The sequence below is a fragment of the Eptatretus burgeri genome, chromosome 17, assembly GCF_056783735.1.
Source record: "Eptatretus burgeri isolate ZD-2024b chromosome 17, Ebu_testis_v1, whole genome shotgun sequence".
NCBI classification, from domain to species: Eukaryota; Metazoa; Chordata; class Myxini; order Myxiniformes; family Myxinidae; genus Eptatretus; species Eptatretus burgeri.
In genome coordinates, this window is record NC_140977.1 from 47,650,589 (window position 1) to 47,671,811 (window position 21,223).

General features: G+C 47.0%; 2 protein-coding genes across 2 annotated transcripts in view; one reads left to right on the forward strand and one right to left on the reverse strand.

Annotated features, from left to right (window-relative positions):
• Nucleotides 1–21,223, forward strand: part of LOC147010009 (uncharacterized) — a 187,754-nt gene that overhangs the window by 86,246 nt on the left and 80,285 nt on the right. The window lies entirely within an intron of this gene.
• Nucleotides 1–21,223, reverse strand: part of LOC147010011 (uncharacterized) — a 77,658-nt gene that overhangs the window by 24,078 nt on the left and 32,357 nt on the right. The gene's annotated exons all lie outside the window — the stretch shown is intronic.

Consider the following 21,223-nt stretch of genomic DNA (forward strand, 5'->3'; position numbering starts at 1 on the left):
CGGAGAGGTCTGTAATTTTTATCATAGATACACTTGAACTGTGAAAGACGGAATCTAAAACAAAAATCCTGAAAATCACATTGTATGATTTTAAAATAATTAATTTGCATTTTATTGCATGAAATAAGTATTTGATCACCTACCAACCAGTAAGAATTCTGGCTCTCACAGACCTGTTAGTTTTGTCTTTAAGAAGCCCTCCCATTCTCCACTCATTACCTGTATTAACTGCACCTGTTTGAACTCGTTCCGTGTTGGTCTGGGGGGGAGTGCGGTGGTGCCGGCCGCTCCGAAGGCGGGCTCGGACCTAACCTACTGTCTCCCCCCAACCTATCGCCTTTGCCTGTCTCTGTCCATACCCACTCCCTTAATTTACAACACAAAACAAATTTAGCCCCTTTCAATACATATATATATATATATATATATATATATATATATATATATATATATATATATATATATATATATATATATATATATATATATTTTAGCCGCGTCTCGCATAGCGAACGTGGCTCTAGGAGAGCTCGGCGTTGTTGTTCTTGTTCTTGTTGTTCTTCTTCTGGTGAAGACAAAACCTTAAGGACTCGGCTTTTATATACAGGATCCGGATCTCCTTAAATACGAAAGACCTGTACACATCCTCGCATTGAGGGTGCCTTTTGAGAGCGTCTATCATGAACTTTTAAATATATTCGGACATTTGCTTTAAAGTTTAGAAAAGTTCACGTTACTATTTAAAGATTATTCCATTTAATGTATTGGAATTTCGTAAATACACTATTTTCTCGTCATGAACGACGATCGTCCATGACGGGTCTTGCTATTGGCTGCATCAAGGCACGTGACGAAATATCGGAAGTTTTTTTTTTCTTCTTTTTCTCTTTGTTCTTGTTCTTCTGGTGAAGACAAAACCTTTAGGACGCGGCTCTTGGACACATTTGTCCTTGTTATTTTACAATTCCGTCTCCCAAACCCACTTTATTGTCTTTGTCCGGCTCACTTATCCTGTCAACCTAGCCTACTCCCATCCCCATTCACTTTCTTTCTGGAGTTCCCTTTCTGGAGCGGAATAAGGAGAGACTAGCGTCCTGTCTCGAGGCCCAACAAAGCCTCAGAATGGCCTCCTACATAGTTCAGCAATCTACCAAGGTGGGTCCAGTGGCCTACAGAGAGCAAAGGGATGGATGGTGCGAAGGGGTACATTTCCTAACTATCCTACTTTTTATTAACCTTTAAACTACCCCGGGGCTTTCCAAAACGCCTGTCACTTTAAACTATCAGTTCGAAAAACCATGATTCCCGTCGCCTGTGTTGGTGTCCCTTATAAATTTGGGCCTAGCCCTCCAATTTTCTTCTGTGCCCTTGCACAATTTCGTGGCTGGGCAGCGTGGCTCACTTGGCAGGGATTCCCCCTCTGCCGGACTCTATCTCTGGCACCCCCCGGGCCCTGAGGCTGTCTCCGAGCCTACCTGCTCCCTATGAACAAGGGGGTTGCCCTTCCTGGCACTGCCCTCTTCCATGCCCACTTGGCATCTTTGGTGCTCCGGGTTCCGTTCCGTGGGTCGCCCGTGCCCAGTACACTATCCCGGACCCTTGGCCTACTCTGGCCACTACTTCGGTGCCCGGGGTGCCCACTACTCGGTACTCACCTTCCCAAGCCACGCTCCCAGCCGGTCAATTTTACTCCTGCACCCCTCCAAATGGGTATCGTGCCTTCACTCAACACCAACAACAAAACGACCTCCTTTTTGTAAATTTAACTAACCCACTAACTAACATTAAACTGACCCCGGGGTCACTTGGGTGGGAATCACTCCTCCCCCCACTCAGTCATTCACACCATGCATTCCACATTCACTCCATTCACACACTCGGGCCCGCTGACCCATACTCATTCCTTACACATTTCAATTTTTCCTTTAACCTCACTAATACACTAGTAGAGGACCTGGCTTAGACATGTATGCACTTAATTTAGGAGAGGATAACTCAACTGTTTTAGGCTAATATGACCCCAAGGAACAACTTGATGTGTGCCAAAATCTCTATCCGGGATGAACGGCTCGAAAATGACCGCCCTTTTTAAAATGACCACACCCTTTTTCATCGAAAGTGCTACTTCTGACATAGCTGTATCTTCTAAACCGTTGGAGCTCCAGATTTTCTGGGGTGCTCAATCTTCAGAATGGCCATGTTTATTTATTTATTTATTTAGGGGGGGGGGTCATAGAAGAGTGTAAAATTTCGAATTTGATATTTTTTTATGAGAAAATGGCTAAAAACCGTTTTATTTACCATACTTATTATCATACATACTGGAATTGCCATATATTTATTAACTTTAACTTTCCGGACTTAGAGCAAAGTTAGAAGATTTGTGTCATCTACGAGAGTTGAACTGACAATTTGGAATTTGAACAATACAAGGGATTTTTTAAAAAGAAAGCGAGCATTTGATTAATATAAAGAAATTGTATTTTCAATCATTTACATACTATCATCAATGGAATGTTAACTTAAAATGAAAAATAAAAAACAAAACATTACTTTAGTAGGCAGCAGTATCTAGAGAGCTTAAATGTTTCAAAGATCAGCAGGGAAATTGCCCAACCACCAACAATACAACTTTTAAAATCACATTAATACTGTTTATGTGTCACGTAAACCAGGGTCAGGAACATGAAGAGTAACACAACAGAGTCCAGGTATGAGTATGATGAGCAATGTTCATTCAGTGATAGGGTTTTTACAACAATCACCTCCCTTGCATTTGCAGTACTTGCAACACTTGATCCCAGCTACCCTGCAGGAACACCCATTTTTGCGAGCACACTTGCCACATGTGCAGGGATTTGGCAGGCCTTTGGGTTTGGAGATCACAATCTCAGAGACTAATAAACTGGCGCTTCTTACAAACCCATAAGACTCGGCATTCATAATCAGGGTGGCATCTCTAAATGGGGCTTGGACCCACAGCTGCTGTTGGTAATAGCCTGTATGGATATGTTTCCTTGCATTAGTTGAGGTGCAAGTGGTTCTCTCAAAGTCCATCTTGAGAGCATTGCTATCAAATGCAGTGAGACGCAGGTCGTCAAATGTCTCCAGGTCTGTTGATGGTTTGAGACACGACCAAGAATGTCTCTGCCATCTGTATTGCACTTTCTGCGAGCTGGGGACAGTCAAAATTCAGGATCAGAGAGGAATTTCCTGGTTTGCGGACAGCTTTCAGGGCTGCAAGTTTAGTTGATATCGTGCTGGTTGTATCGCACCCAGTCAGCGCATGGAGTGCTGCGAGACACTTTGTGAGCTCGTCTCCCAGTGCTATGCAGATATCGTGGAGTGGTAATATTGATCTTTTCACTCCTGAGTTGCCGACGAGCCAAAGCTCTTGGAGGCCAAGATCTCTCCAATTGACTCTGATGTGGTATAACAGGCACACAAAGACATCTGTGTCACCTGATGACAGCGTCATGGATGTAGGTCCTGACCGGTGACTTAGAATGTCCTGCACATGGAACATCATCCTGTCATCATCTTCCTCGTGTATGCAGTTGAGCCGAGGGAATGGAGAAGCACACCCAGCTGACACCATCCATGCCTGTGGTGATATACCGAGGTATAGAGGTTTGGTTCCGTGGTAATTGGTGGTGAGCCACTCAACATATAATGCCTGGAAAGCAGTTTTGCTCATGGAAGATGACCAAAAGTTCTCTAATACCACTGGAACATTTTGGTTTGGTGATATCACATCAAGAACAACCATTTCTTTTGACTTTCTTCTTCTCCCCCTCTCTCCATTCTTGATGCTGTCCTCTCTGTAAGCATCAAAAACGATATGGATCTCATCACAGTTGTGCCCAGCTTTGGTGACCATAGATGTCAAGGCAACAGCAAAGTCATGGAATGTCTTGACGGGCGGATCAAGCTTCTTTAAGGGGACCTTTCTCACCAAGTTCATGAAGTCGATAATGATGGCGTGGGTTTGTGGGGAGGTTTCTGGCCCTATTAGTGGGCACAACTTCAGCAGCTCAGTCCCAAGTTGTGATTTGGTACTCTTCCTCAAGCAACCATCTTCGTCAACCAAGAAGAATGCAGAGTTGGTGATCTCATGCTTGAGTAGCTCCTCAACAGTGAACCCCCGGTGACTCCCATACTCAATAAACATGAGAGCTTTGATTGTCTCATCTTTGATGTCTGCTTTGGGAGCCAATTTCAAGGTGGTATTAGGGGACGTAAACTTGATTTTGCTAATAGTTGAGTGTATCGATATCGACCTATTTCTGAGTCGATCATTGATAAAATTAGCACAAGCAGTGCTGCCCTCCTTGATACAGCACAACAACTTGTCTACGTTTACATTGGTCACAATTTCTCCAGTGAGAACATTCTTCAATGCTACCTGGTCTTGTAGAGGACTGCATACCTTCAGGAGATACTCCTTTATGTCTTGCACCATCCCAACTATCTTAGTTGCAGTACTTGGGTTGAAGTCGTGGTGAAGTGAGAGTTCTCCTTCGACATCATTCTTCATCTTCAGGAGGTCAACGTACTGGTCTTTTTATGCTTGATAATTCCCCACAGAGCCACTGCTTCCTTCTGTCTGGTGACCCCAATTATCCCCCCACTCACTTTGGCAGGCCGATTGTAGCATTGCTCTAGCGCCTGGTCAAAGGGCACTCCAGTACCTTTCTTGGTGGTGTTCATGACAAATCCACCATTCATGTGGGAACTTCTCCTTCAGTTAATAGCAGTCCTGGATGGATAAGTCGTTCTCTCACTCTCTCTCTCTCCAGATCTTGTAGCACTGGTGCTATGAATAAATCAAAAGCAGGCTGAGTGAGTGATTATAATAGGGTGCATAGAGTGATAGACAATGGGGTACATAGATTTTAAAAAGGGCGTGGTCATTTTCGGGATGTTTGTCCCGGATAGAGATTTTGGCACACATCCCAAGTTGTTCCTTGGGGTCATATTAGCCTAAAACAGTTGAGTTATCCTCTCCTAAATTAAGTGCATACATGTCTAAGCTAGGTCCTAGACTACACTCCAACACTGCCATTCTCCTAACTAAATTCCCTTAACTATCTTGTGCCCCCTCGTCATCCCTTAAACTAATGCACGTTCCTTTTAATCTACATAGCTAAGCTATGTCCCCACGACACATTCCATGTCCGTCCATGTCTTCCAGAAAAACCCCAAAATCCATTCTCTAAATGTATCCTAAATCCCTCGAACCAACCCATTCCACGGGCTCCATGAGGAACAACCCATGCCCCCATGAAGCCGGTATAACTCCCACTAAACCCATCCCACTAACTCGTGCTTCCTTTGCCCAATCAAGGATGCTTGCCACATCCTGGCTGGGCCGTGTACTTGGAGCGAGGCTTTTTTTTTTCTCTGCAGCGCCATGGTGGTGGTTTACGGCACGCCTGTTCGTCCCTATGGGCGATACCGACGTCCCCTCAGATGGCCGATCCGTGCAGCCATGACGTCACTCTGCCAATCGCAATGAGCGCTCGCTTTTGGGGGATTCCCCACGCGGGACTACGTGCACTGTTTCCCCGGCATTCGTGCCACGAGGTCCGGGCCGATGACGTCACCCACGCACCGAGCCTGCGCGGTTTCCCTTCACAATCATTTCCCATGCAGGCCAGCACGCGCGCATCATCCTGGAAACCTGCTCTGCGCGTTCCGTGAACAGAACACGTGGTATGCAGCACGTGGAGCTTTACACATGCGCGCACCTGGGAACCCCTGTTTGCCGAATTCACCCGACACTCGCCTACATTTTAACCGTCCATGCGATGGTCTTTTCCGAAACGCCGGACGTTTCTGCGCGGGATTCCCTGCACGAAGACGTGCTGGCGAGGGCCGTTCGTGAAATGCCGAACGGGCCTCGTACGCGGTGTCTCGCAGGACCGGTGCGGTGACCGGAATAACCCTTTGCGGCCCACCAGGCTCACCATTCGTTCTCCTGTCTGGACCGGTCCATCGTCCATTTTCTCGCGTGCACTCACGCACGCCATGACACACACCTTATACTCACCTTTCAACACACCCTCACCACTCGTACTCTTTACCACACACACCGGGACAATCACGCCGGGGATTCGTGCTACCACAAGCACTCCCGGGGTCTCTTTACCCCTCAAGCTGCGCGTGTACCCGTAAACAGCACTCATCCGCTCCACCTCGTTCGGCTCGACCGGACCCACCTCGTCACGATCTGCTTCGAGAGAGCGTATTTCCTCCCTCCTGTTCCTGAAGTTCCTGAAGGAGGCTATCCTGCTGCTCGCACTGGGTCACGACACATTCCCCAAGCTCGACCCCATTGTCCCCTCTTAGCTCTACCAGTGTGTGCTCGTCTGTAGTTTCATCCAATTCACCATCTATCTCCTCTATCTCCCGTGTCTCTGTTTTCATTTCCGTCGTCTCTTTTGATTTCTTTAATTCCTGCGTTTCTGTCTCTGTTACTTTTTCCGTCGTCCCCTCGCGTTCATTAGTTTCTCCCCTTATCTCCTTTATTATCCGCGTCTCCGTCACCGTTAATTTCTCTGTCACCTCCTTTGTCCCCTCGTGTCTCACCTTACACGTTTCGGTCTCCCCAATTACCGTGACGGCGTCTCTCGTCCCGACCTTACCCGCCTCCATCACGGCCCAGACACAATCTACACTCCCTGTCGGTTCGGTCCCTCTGCCACGTGGTGCCGCCATGATGCCTTTTATGCCCGTCCTTATTGCCTTTTGCCCTGCCTGGAGGTTCAACCCCATGCTCTGCATCTCACCCCGCTGCGTTCGCATATCAGCCCTTAGTGCCTGCGTTTTCGCATCCATCTTTTGCAACATTCTTTGCATGAGCTCCATAACATGCTGCACTGTCACCTGCCCTGGCCGCTCCCACTGACAACATTTAGTGGTGCAGTTGTTATAATAAAAAGAACCAGATGAATGGCATCGCCACTTTTCCCAACCCTGGGGTAAGGATGTCTTCCTCATGGGTGTTTTCCTGAGCCACGGATTCCTTTAACATTATTTCTACACTCTCTAAACCCACCTGCCTCAGCTCGTCTTGGCTAGACATGTTGTGTGTTTGGAACAGAATTTAATAAGCTCGTAAGTTGGGGAAAATGGGGGTGGGGGGGGTTCACTCCCTACACCCCTGATCCGAATCCGTGAAGTTCATGGAGACGGAGGGGTACGAATCCCGCTCCTGAACACCAATGTTGTAGGACCGGGCATCGGTGATGAGCACGACTGCTAGATGGAGTAGGGTCAACTCGACCGATCGCCCAGAATTTAGATTGTACCTTTTCAGAAAAGTACGGGTCCCTTATCGCAATGGTTCTCAACCTTTTGAAGCTGCGACCCCCCCAAAAAAATTTAGGTTGGGGTTTTCGACCCCCCCTCCCGACTCACACTTGAAACGCACTGCAGTGACGTCACAGAGCGCATAAAAAATCCACAGTGCCTGGAGCACATTGGTCAACGCCTAGGTACGGCCAGCTGTTAAAACTAAACAGAACTAAACTAAACTGGCATCACAAATTAATTATTTACACTGATGTATAACACAGTAAAAACAGCCAGCCACATTCATAAAAAGGCTTCTGTAATTGCAAAGAGCGGTATGTATAGTCCGGGAGCCAACCGATCAAAATTAAAAAAAAATTGCCCGGTCTGCTATAAAATTTTTGTGTTGATTTTCATAAAGAGACACCCTTTGAGTATATGAAAACCAATGTTGGCAATGGTGAAACTCTTGCGCAACAACACAGTCAACACTTTTGCGAGCCCCCTCTGATAACAAAATGTTGGCAAAAGCGAAGATGTAGGATGGGGGTAGGGGTAATTCATATTGTCCTAAAATCATAACCACTAAACCTATATACACAAATGACCCCTCATATTAAAGAGGAGTTCATTTCCTATATCACAATTGGTGTAGATTTAACCTACCTACAATTGACAAGGTTATATGTCAAACAACAAAAGATTTATGCAACTCAGAAATGCTTGACTATCAATGGGGTCAGGAACAAGAACATACTTTTACATGCCATGGTTTTAAGGAAGATAAAATTAGAAATGGATTAACACAATATTGTGACATGAAACATCCTCTTCAGAGGAAGAGTCACTCTCTGAAACAACTCCACCACATGAACCTCTCTGACCAAGGCATATGCATGTCACTCAGCAAGGCACAGCAGCCTTTTTGCATGAACATCGTTTCAGACATTTGGATAATTTGCACATGCAAGACACCGTTTTGTCTATGTTTGGCTTGGCTGGCTTAGACATGAGAATTGGGACCAGTTTTCCATTGATAAGGGTTCTGCCAAATGTTGTGGCTGGGGAAGTGCTCGGTCACTGAGATGTGCACGTCTATACAGAAGCAATTGATACAATGCTCTTAAAACAAGGAAGTAAAACGCATCTTCTGTTGCTGGCAGTGACCTAAGGTCTAATTTTGAAGAGACAAACATATGCTGCCTGAGGGTATCCAAACAGCTGAACCCTTTTTGGCCATGCAGAGCAGTCCAGTATACTCTGGCCTCATCAATGACACATTCTGTTGCTGCCATTTCACTATCTCTTCCAAAATCAACAAGGTGGGGAAGGTTTCCTATCAGTCCCAGAGAAACCTGTGCCGCTCTTCTTTTCACAGGAACACAGGCATCATCCCAACTGACTGGAAGAGGGGCCTTGTTGTCCCTCTCTGGAAAGGGAAGGGTGATCGCCAAGACTGCAACAACTACCGAGGGGTGACGCTGCTCTCAGTGCCGGGCAAGGTCTTTGCTTGGATAATTCTTGATAGGGTTCGCCACCATCTGCTTGAGCACCAGCGTCCAGAGCAGTCAGGCTTTACACCAAAGAGGTCAACGATTGACCGTATCCTTGCACTTCGTGTCCTCGCCGAACGCAGACGAGAGTTTTGGCAGGGGCTGCTTGCAGCCTATGTTGATCTCTGTAAAGCGTTCGATTCAGTGAATCGGGATGTCCTCTGGAGGATTCTTGGTCTTCGTGGGGTGCCACCGAAACTGATCGATCTGATGTCTGAACTCTACTCTGGTACTGAGAGTGCTGTGAAGTGTGGTGGTACCATCTCTGACTTATTTCCAGTTGTTACTGGAGTTCGTCAGGGATGTGTACTTGCCCCCACACTTTTCAGCACTTGTATGGACTGGATTCTAGGGAGGATGTCGGAGAGATCAAGTTGCGGTGCATCGTTTGGCAATGTCAAGATCTCGGACCTTGATTTTGCAGATGATGCAGTCATCTTTGCGGAGACTTTAGACATCCTCTTGGGGGCCCTCGAGGTGCTGAATGAGGAGTCAGAGCCGTTGGGATTACGGATTTCTTGGGTCAAAACTAAGATCCAGGCTTTCGGTGACATCTTGGATGCTGCTGTCCTGTCTGTGTCTGTTTGTGGTGAGGATGTTGAGGTCGTGGATAGATTCACTTACCTTGGCAGTGATATTCATGTCTCCGCAGGTTGTGAGCCGGAGGTCAATAGACGTCTGGGTCGGGCCTGGGGAGTCATGGATTCACTGGATCATGGGGTGTGGCGCTGCCGGTACCTGTGCGGGAGGACGAAAGTCCGAGTCTTCAGGTCCTTGGTACTTCCAGTCTTGCTCTATGGGTGCGAGACTTGGACTTTGACCAAGGATCTGAGACGGAGACTTAATTCCTTTGGTACCAGGTCTCTTTGAAGAATCCTTGGCTATCGCTGGTCGGATTTTGTGTCCAACGAGCGGTTGCTGAGAGAGACTCGGATGAGATTTGTTACCTGCATAGTCCGTGAGCGTCAGCTGCGGCTGTATGGACATGTGGCTCGTTTTCCTGACGCTGATCCTGCTCACCAGATTCTCTCAGCGAGGGAGTCTCATGAGTGGAGGAGGCCAGTGGGCTGACCACGTGCCTCATGGTTGCAGCAGGTTGACCATCATCTCAAGGAGATGGGGATGGGCCTGGCATCTGCCTGGGGGATGGCCAGACGGAGGCCCCTGGAGTACCGGCGGAAAGTGGACGCAGCGACGCGCTGTTCTGGCACATGCTCCCATACCTGACCTGACCTCTTCTTTTCCCCTTCTGAATGGGTAGCTCACTGTGTCACATCCACACAACACATATGTGCACAGAAGTGTAGCTGTGACATCAAGAGGATTTTCTGGTACTTCCTGCTCAACACTTCTACCAGCTCATGAATAGGTAGGTATTGATTCTGCCGTTGTATCCAGAGTTCTTGCAATGTGTTCAAGCAGCAGAAGTGATATATACACAGCATAATTATGTCTGTATCTGTTGCATGCACAACAGCTCGATGGTGATCAAGATATTCCACACAATATGCAAGATGAGCAATAATCCTTGTGTCTGCCTCTTCATGTTCTTCACAAGGTAAGTCCAGAACTGAACTTGATGCTGATGTGATGGAAAGAGTGTGACCTTTGTTTTCCATCATACCACCAATAATGATGGTCACTCCATCTGGAATAGCTTCAGGACTCTCACAAAGGGAAGTGCCAATGAAGTTCTGAAGATTTCCTTTATTTCTTGGATTCTTCATGAGTAAATTCCAGTCCGGAATTTCTAGACTCTTGGATGGTGAGAATTGTCTTGCCTGGTCTGTCTGGTTTCTCCTCTGCTGCTCATCACCCTTCAAAGTATGGCTATCATCAAAATCATACTGATCACCAATGATGTTGACACAGTTGCACATTTCAGGTTTCAACTGCAGGAGCTTGCGAAGATACAGCTGGGGAAGTTCACCAAATGTTTTTGCACCCATTTTTTGGTATTTATTTACAAATGCCATTGTGTCTACCAGATAAACTGTGTATAGGTCACTCTGTGGTAATGATGGCAGCTGTAAAACAACATCCTGCTCAGCTTCAGCAATTAGCACTGCCACGAAATCAGACTTGTTGCCTTTGCGCATTACAAACCCCTGTGCTAAGCGTGGATCAACCTCAAACAGGGATGATGGATAGTCTGTCCATTCATGGGAAAATGCAATCTGTCTTGTGACTGGGTCGGCATCACGATAGAAACACAACACACGTGTAGTTGCAGTCTCATCTTGATAGATCCTGATTAAACTCTGTTTCCTTGATGGGTTTGATTTCTTCTGTGAGGACAAAGTTACCAGCTTCAGTGGTTCAATCTTAATAGAGACCACCTCTTCTGCTTTCATAATGGCTTCCATGCCCTTAGCTTGAGCATGGACCAAGTCTTTTGAAGCATCCTTCTCACCAGTTGCTCTATTGAGCAGATCCACTTGGTTGTTACACTGGAATGGGTTTATCATCTGCTGGCATATCACTTTCTTGATCTCCTCAACATGCATATGTTCTTCTGTTGCCTGCTTATGTGTTTCTCCATGATGAGTAGATTCCTGTTGGCCTAGATTAGCCATAGACTTTATGTTCTCTGATACAGCTGTGAGAAATGGTGCTGTCTTCACATATTTATCTCGAGCAGCTGGTGCCTGAGATATGCCTTTGAACAGCGATGTCTTCCCTTCATTGTTGTATGTCTGCTCCAGGGCCATGTCACTCCAAACACCATTGAATTTTCCTTTGGAAGAGTGAACTGTGAAGTACCCAACCTGGATCCAGCAAACCTTAACCGAACTGTGTTCAATAGAGTAAGAGGATTTTGGGGGTAGGGGTAACTTTGGTTGACAAAAATGTTAATTTTCTCTTTAAAAATTGATAGAACTCACTCAAATTTGCTGTTTTAATTAGTCATGGATACCATGTTCATATCACATTAAGAGAAATTAGTATTCTAATGCAGCATCTGCCTATGATAAGAAAAGTTCTAAAGGCCATCTTCAAAAAACGTTATTTTTAAGGCATTTTTCACAAAATTATGTACTTTTACGAGGTTTACTTCCACAAGGCAATTTTTTTTGTCATTTTACAATGCACTGATTGAATTCTTACATTTAGTTCACATTTATTTTTCATGAATGTGATTTTTTAATTTTTTTAGAAATTTTATTGACAATTGCTGTTTTATCAAATTTTTCAAATCTTCCTCAAACAAAAACGTCCGCCAAAATTTTTCGCAAGAGCTTATGAATTGCCAACATTGGTTTTCATGAACTGCAAACATATATCTAAACATCCTGGGGGTGTAAAATTTTATAGCAGAGGCTGTAAGGTCCAACCCTAAAACAGCCTCGTACACAGGTTGGCTCCTGGACTATAAAAGAGAAAAACAGAGACGGATGGAGCTCTTTTACGTCGTGAAACTTGGCTTGGGGATCTTCAGGACCTCCTCGATATTGCTGCAGCAAACATATTCGACCTGAAGATCCCCGAAGAAGACAAAGAATTTCTAAGGCACCAAAGAGAAGACCGGATGTCATGCTCTTTTGGATGTGTAGACAAGGTTCAGCAAGGGAAGGATAAGAGAAAGAGGGCAAGAGAAGCTGAGAGAAACGCAAGAGCTGAACACAGTGCAGAAACAATGGCAAAACAGAAGTATATCCGAGGTACTCACACACTATCTCGATTGAGGGAAGAAGTTGGACAAGATTCATCAACAGCCTCTGAAGATGGTTCAGACGAAGAGTTCGCTTACAGGGCAACGCCTGCCAAGCCCAGCCATACCTCACATGCAGGATTAAAGAAGCGAGGCTCATCTGAAGTACTTGTTGCTTCATTGATAACAACATGGGACAGAGAGGGTCTATCCAATCGTCAGGCTGCTGCATCCTTCATAGTGACAGCAAAGAGCTTGGGACATGCTGTTAGCAATTACTCAGTAAGTTCCGCAACTGTCCATGGAGCTCGCAGTAAGAACAGAGCAAAGGTGGCATCTCAGTTGGAGTCTGAAGCTTTTCGTGATCCACCTCTTCTAGTGCTTCATTGGGATGGCAAACTATTGCCTCAAGCCACCTGCCAGCGCAACCATGAAGACAGGATTACAGTCATTGCCAGTGGGGTGGATTTTGAAGAACTTTTGGGAGTTCCAGTGGCAGCTGATGGGTCTGGGAAGGAGGTGGCTGACATGGTCGTGAAACAAGTTCGACGCCTAGCTTTGGAGGACAAGATAATTGGAATGTCATTTGACACTACTGCCTCAAACAGTGGCATGCTTTTAGGAGCATGCATGTGACTACAGAATGAACTGGGCAAGGATCTCCTATGGTTGGCCTGCAGGCATCACGTCTCTGAACTCGTGCTCAAGCATTTTTTCGAAGCAGCCTGTGATCCATCAAGTAGCCCGGACATACCCATCTTTAAAAAGTTTCAAGCTGAGTTGGATCAGATTAACAAGACAGACTAATACCATCTTGAATTTGGATTCGATGGATAAATACTTTCAAAGTCGGCATGCCATTGTTGTGCCCTTTTTGAAGAGAGCAATTACTGCCAAACATCCAAGGGAGGACTACGCTGAGCTGTTGAACTTGTGTCTGCTCCACTTGGGGGGATTTGAGAAGTCTGAACCTGAGGGCAACCAGGATGCACAAGGCCTTGCAGTTGACACTGAGTTCCATTTTTGAGCGCCAGGAGCTTACCATCAGGCACGGTGGATGGCTAAGGCCATTTACTGCGTCAAAATAACTTTATTTGAGGCCCACACGAGACTGACATTGAAGCAGAAGCGATCAGTGAGCAAAGTTACCAACTTTGTCTGTTTCATCTACATAATGTATTGGCATGAGTCTTCCCTGGCAACACATGCTCCAAAGAATGATTTGGACTTGATCCAGAGTTTGCATCTGTATCCAGATAAAACCATTGCAGATGCTGCATTGAACAGCATTGGACGACATTTGTCGTATCTGTCGGAAGATCTCGTCACCCTGGCATTTTTTGATGCTCGCATTGACGCTGAAGAAAAAGAGACAATGCTCAGAAATCTTGAAAGATGCCCTGGGAAGATGCTCAAAAGACTTGATGCAAAGTCTTTCTTACGCAAGAGCAGTACAGCTACCATCTCTAGCATCGTCACTCGCCGCTCAATCCACTTCTTTGAGGTTCTTACTGCATGCCAAATTGATGGGAGAAGTAACCCTGATGATGTGAGGTCCATTCTCACAGATGAGAATCTGCGTCAAAAAGTTCATTCCTTGAAGGTCATCAACGACAGCGCAGAGAGAGGCATTGCCCTTATAAAACGCTGTCAACAATCTGTGCGAAACGAAGACCAAAAGAAATTTTTGCTCCGTGTTGTGCAAGGACACAGAGATAAAGTATCAAAGAGAACAAAGTCATCATACAGCGAATATAGTGTTTGAACTCTTCTAATGTTCTTACTCATTTAGTATAAGTACAGGGAAAGATTATTAATGACCATACTTATCTTTATATCGTTCAAGTTTCTGTTTCCTGCGAAAGTTGCGCATTCTTCGGTTGAGCAATAAAAATTGTGAAAAAGTGTGCCACCCTTTACTGATGTCCTATTGGCTCAATTTTTGGTACAGATGTTCAAAATGTCAATAGGAACAAGGCAAAATGCGATCTGGCAAAATTTGGAAAACTTTTACTTATACCATTATATTGTGAACCACCCTACCTCACACACACACACACACACACACACACACACACACACACACACACACACACACACACACACACACACACACACACACACACACACACACACACACACACACACACACACACACACACACACACACACACACACACACACACACACTCTGACTCACTCACATTCTGACTCTTGCACACACTCTCACTCACACACTCTCACTCACTCTCACACACACTCTCACACTCACACACTCTCAGTCATACTCACTCTCACACACACTCTCACTCTCACACATACTCTCACTCTCACACATACTCTCACACATACACTCTCACTCTCACACTGACTCACACTCTCACAATCTCACTCACACACATACTCTCACACATACACTCTCACTCTCACACTGACTCACACTCTCACAATCTCACTCACACACACTCTCACAATCTCACACACACACACACACACACACACACACACACACACACACACACACACACAGTCTCACTCACACTCTCACTCACTCTGACTCTCACTCACATTCTGACTCTTGCACACACTCTCACTCACTCTCACACACACTCTCACACTCACACACTCTGTCATACTCACTCTCACACACACTCTCACTCTCACACATACTCTCACTCTCACACATACTCTCACACTCACACATACACTCTCACTCTCACACTGACTCACACTCTCACAATCTCACTCACACACACTCTCACAATCTCACTCACACACACACACACACACTGACTCTCACACTCATTCTGACTCACACTCTGTCACACTCTGTCACACAATCTCACACTCACACACACACACTCTCCCTCTCACTCATACACACACTCACACAATCTCAATCACACTCACTCTCACACACACTGTCGCACTCTCTCTGACTCACTCTCACACACACTGTCGCACTCTCTCTGACTCACTCTCACACACACTGTCGCACTCTCTCTGACTCTCTCTCACACACACACACACACACACACACACACACACACACACACACACACACACACACACACACACGCACACACACACACTTCATTTCCTGCTCAAATCTGTTTCATAATGACGACATTATAACATTGGTATGGGAGATTTAATGGAAAAATCATTTTCAAAAAATATTTATGAATTTCTTTATGATATATTTGTTTGTTTTCGGGGGTCGCAGGGAAGTTGTCAAAACAAATAAACAATCTCAGGGGGTCGTGACCCCCAGGTTGAGAACCATTGCCTTATTGGACCGTGAAGTGTCAATATTTCTGCCACATGGTACAGGGTTATTCGCCAAATTTTCAAAATACCAAGACACCACGTGGCGATTTTACCGAGTCTCCACACCCTCGACGGCACCCTTACGGAACGAGCCACTTGGCGTACTCGAACCGTGTGCGATCCGAGCGGTTTATCGCCGAGGTCCGTCGGTCCCAAATATCCAGTAACAATGGCAACAGCCTGGCTAAATTCCCAACACGCAGCACGCTAAGCCAATGGAGGAAAGGACATGAACGAGCTGAAACATTGAACAATCGGGGTATTTATACACAATGGGGGAATGAGGGGAGCACATAAGGGCAGAGTTATACCGATCAAAAGAAATGCACGCATTTTCAGCACGGCACTTATACAATTCACAACTTATCTGACTGGCGCCACAAACACACATACGCACACACCCAAAGAATCGGACCAAAATGGTCTTTATTGAGGCCTGTCTCGGACCTGTCTGCTTCGTGCGGTATTCAAGGACCAGGTCCTCGGGGTAGAACTGGACCCCCAGCATGATCCAGACGATCCAGCCGCACTCACGACCGGGCTCCAGGCGAACGAAATCGACAGGGCGAAAGCTGGCAGGAGAAGACCCTCCGTGGCACCGACCACTCTGTGCACAGATGTTCACTTCTTGCCAGAACTCAGAACCCTCGAACGCGCCTATAATTATACGCCCCCTCTTCAGAGGGGGGGCCTCCTCGCGACCCTCCCTCTCTCACTGGCCAGTTTTGGCGCGCAAATCGCTCTTCGTCTCTCCCACTGGCCAAAACGGGTGGCAAGCTCCTTGATTGGCCCGGGATCGTGGTGACATCACGCGGAGCCCTTTCCTCCCGTCGCGGGATCTGATTGGCCAGGCGACGGTCACCTCACTCGTTGCATGCTGGTTGGTCGAGGGCCGCCGCACGGCTCCTCCTTAAACTCTGCCCACCATGACGTCGGCCAGAGCGAGGTGAAGGAAGCGAAGTGAAGGTGAGGGTGAGGGTGATGCGGTGTCGTCGGCGTTGATGTTGGTGGTGTAAAAATAAACGAAAAGAAAACCTGACCATTAAAATAACTCCACAGCGCAGGAACATTTAATTACCCATTAGACTCGGGTCGGGACCCAAACTGGCAACATGTACTTACAGATATGACTGATCTATAGGACCTGTATGTTGTGTGCTCATGGCTTCCAGATTCGGAACAATACAACAGAGAGGGGGACTTGAGGGGGAGGGATTAGTTTACCTCCATGTACCTTATGGAGGCTAAGGAAGCTTAAGTGAGAGAGGACTTGGAGATGGGAAAGGGGAGGGGGGTGAGCGTTAACCTCCTCCAGCTTTATAGGTCGGCTGATTCATCGATGTGTTTGCCGTCACTCAAATGGATGTAAGACTGGACATCTCATTTGCTGGGACATCCAGTTTTACGTCCATCAGAGGGATGGTAAGTTCAGGATTGAATGAAATGCGGCACGATCAAACAGCTGGGGTTCAACGGTTGGCCCTAAATGGAGTTTTCATCCCCTCTTCCTCTCCAGGCTGGACTTCCTCAAAGCCACGTTCTGGGCCCTGTTCTTTTCCTGGTTTTCATCAATGATCTCTCTGACTCTCTGGAAAATCCTCTTTATCTCTTTGCTGATGACTCCACCCTCTGCCATACCACCTGTCATCCCTCAGAGCGGCATGCAGCAGCTTCTTCGCTCACTGCAGATCTGGGTAAAATCACAAACTGGTCCAACACGTGGAACATGTCTTTCAATCCGGACAAATCTCACACTCTCACTGTCTCTCCGAAAGGACCGTTTGGACCCCCCCCTCCCCCATCTACTTTCTCAACAATCCTCTGGAGGAAGTCCTTTCATTCAAGCTTCTGGGTCTCATTATCTGCCATGATCTTTCCTGGGAAAACCACATTTCCAACCTGGCCTCCAAAGCCAGTCGCCGACTGGGAATCCTCCGTCGTGCAAAGTCCTTCCTTGGCCACCTGAGCTCCTGACCACATACAAAGCTGATGTCCACAGCCTGATGGAGTACTGCTCTCCCCTCTGGGCTGGTGCTCCCGCCTCCCACATTTCTCGGCTTCACGCTGTGGAAACCAAGGCAGTTCGGATCATTGGCATCTCCCGCGATGAGGCTGAGTCTTTGGGCCTCCCACTCTCTCACGGCAGGCAGGTCGGTGGTCTTTCTGTCTTGGTGGTCGGTGGTCAAGTCTCCTCTCTGGTCTCGACCCCCCTGCTGTGTCTGCAATTTGTCCCCACCATATTTCCGCAGGGTGCTCAAGGTCCGCCAACAACCCCCTTCTGGTAAAACTCCCAAAATCACAAATCATTGCTCACTTTCACTCTTTCATTCCTCTTGATTCTCTTCTTCTTTCGGCTCGCTCCCGTTAGGGGTCGCCACAGTGGATCAACCGTCTCCATTTCGCTCTATCCTCCACATCTTCCATTGACACTCCAACCACCCGCATGTCCGCCCTCACCGCATCCATGAACCTCTTCTTTGGCCTTCCTCTTCTCCTCCTGCCTGGCGGCTCCATCATCAACATCCTTCTCCCGATATACTCCGCTTCCCTCCTGTGCACATGTAAAAACCATCTCAATCTCGCCTCTCTCACTTTGTCTCCAAACCGTCCTACCTGCGCTGTCCCTCTAATATACTCATTCCTTATCCTGTCCATCCTCGTCACTCCCAACGAGAATCGCAGCATCTTTAACTCTGCCACCTCCAGCTCCGCTTCCTGTCTTTTTGTTAGCACTAACAGTGCCACCGCCTCCAAACCATACAACATAGCTGGTCTCACTACCGTCTTATATACTTTCCCCTTCACTCTTGCAGCTACCCTTCTGTCACAAATCACTCCTGCAACTCTTCTCCACCCACTCCATCCTGCCTGCACTCTCTTTTTCACTTCTCTCCCACACTCTCCGTTACTTTAGACAGTTGATCTCAAGTATTTAAACCCATCCACCTTCCCCACCTCAACTCCTTGCAACCGCACCATACCACCACCCTCCCTCTCATTTACGCACATGTACTCCGTCTTACTCGGACTGACTATCATTCCCCTTTTCTCCAGTGCGTACCTCAACCTCTCGAGGCTCCCATCAGCCTGCTCCCGACTCTCCCTACAGATCATGATGTCATTCGCGAACATCATAGTCCATGGGGACTCCAGTCTGATCTCGTCTGTCAACCTGTCCATCACCATTGCAAACAGGAAAGGGCTCAGAGTCGATCCTTGGTGCAATCCCACATTTACCTTAAACCGGTCCGTCATTCCTACCGCACACCTCACCGCTGTCACACTGTCCTCATACATATCCTGCACGATCCTCACATACTTCTCCACCACTCCCGACTTCCTCATACAATGCCACAACTCCTCTTGGCACCCAATCATAAGCTTTCTCGAAATCCACAAACACACAATGTAACTCCTTCTGGCCTTCCCTATACTTCTCCATCAACATTCTCAAAGCAAACATTGCATCAGTGGTGCTCTTTCCTGGCACAAACCCATATTGCTGCTCACAGATCGTCACCTCTCCTCTCAACCTAGCTTCCACTACTCTTTACCACAACTTCATGGTGTGGCTTAACAACTATATCCCTCTGTAATTTCCACAGCTCTGCACATCACCCATATACTTGAAAATCGGAACCAGTACGCTTAATCTCCACTCCTCCGGCATCCTCTCACTTTCCAAGACTTTATTAAACAATCTGGTTAACAACCCCACTGCCATCTCTCCTAAGCACTTCCATGCCTCCACTGGTATACCATCTGGGCCAACCGCCTTTCCACTTTTCATCTTCTTCATAGCAGTCCTCACTTCATCCTTACTGATCCACCCACTTCCAGATTCACTATCTCCACCTCTTCCAACCTTCTCTCTCTCTCATTTTCTTCATTCATCAGCTCCTCAAAGTACTCCATCCACCTTCTCAACACACTCTCCTCGCTCGTCAGCACATTCCCATTTGCGTCCTTTATCACCCGAACCTGCAGCACATCCTTCCCAGCTCGGTCCCTCTGTCTTGCCAATCGGTATAAATCCTTTTCCCCTTCTTTTGTATCCAACTTCTCATACAGCTCGTCATATGCCTTTTCCTTGGCCTTTGCCACCTCTCTTTTTGCCTTTCGCCGCCACTCCTTGTACTCCTGCCTACTTTCTTCATCTCTCTGACTATCCCACTTCTTTTTCGCCAACCCTTTCTTCCTTATACTTTCCTGTACTTCCTCATTCCACCACCAAGTCTCCTTATCTTCCTTCCTCTGTCCAGATGTCACACCAAGTACCTTCCCAGATATCTCCCTCACAACTTCTGCTGTCGTTGCCCAATCATCCCACCCATCTTTACCATCATCCAACGCCTGTCTCACCTCCTCCCTAAATTTCACCTAACAGTCTTCCTCCTTCAGCTTCCACCATCTGGTCCTTGGTTCAGCCCTCACTCTCTTCCTCAACCTCACCTCTAAAGTCATCCTACAGACCACCAATCGATGCCGTCGAGCTACACTCTCCCCTGCCACCACCTTACAGTCACTAATCTCTTTCAGGTTGCATCTCCTGCTTAAGATGTAATCCACCTGTGTGCACTTTCCTCCACTCTTGTATGTCACCCTGTGTTCCTCCTTCTTCTTGAAATACGTATTTACCACTGCCATTTCCATTCTTTTTGCACACTCTACCAGTATTTGCCCTTCCACATTTCTCTTGTTGAGACCGTACTTCCCCATCACCTCCTCATCCTCTTTATTCCCTTCCCCAACATGTCCATTGAAATCTGCTCCAATCACCACTCTTTCATCCTTGGATACACTCTCCACCACTTCATCTAACTCACTCCAGAAATCTTTATACTCCATCTCACACCCCATATGTGGGGCATATGCACTGATGACATTCATCATCACCCCTTCAATTTCCAACTTCACACTCATCACTCGGTCAGACACTCTCCTCACCTCCAATACCCTCTTGACATAATCTTCCTTCAGGATTACCCCGACACCATTTCTCCTCCCATCCACACCATGGTAGAACAGTTTGAAACCACCTCCAATGCTCCTCGCCTTACTCCCCATCCACTTGGTCTCTTGTACACACAGTATGTCCACCTTTCTTCTCTCCATCATATCAGCCAACTCTCGCCCTTTGTCAGTCATTGTCCCAACATTCAGAGTTCCAACTCTCACCTGCACACTTCTACCCTTCCCCCTCGCCCACTGCCTCCGGACTCGCCTTCCCCTCCTTCGCCCAGCAGTAGCACAATTTCCACTGGTACCCTGCTGACCACCGGTACCGTTGGCAGTCATTGGTAACCCGGGCCTTGACTGATCCGGTATTGAAATTCGTTTTGTTGTCCGCATAATGATTTGGCATAGGTTTTTACGCCGGGTGACTTTCCTG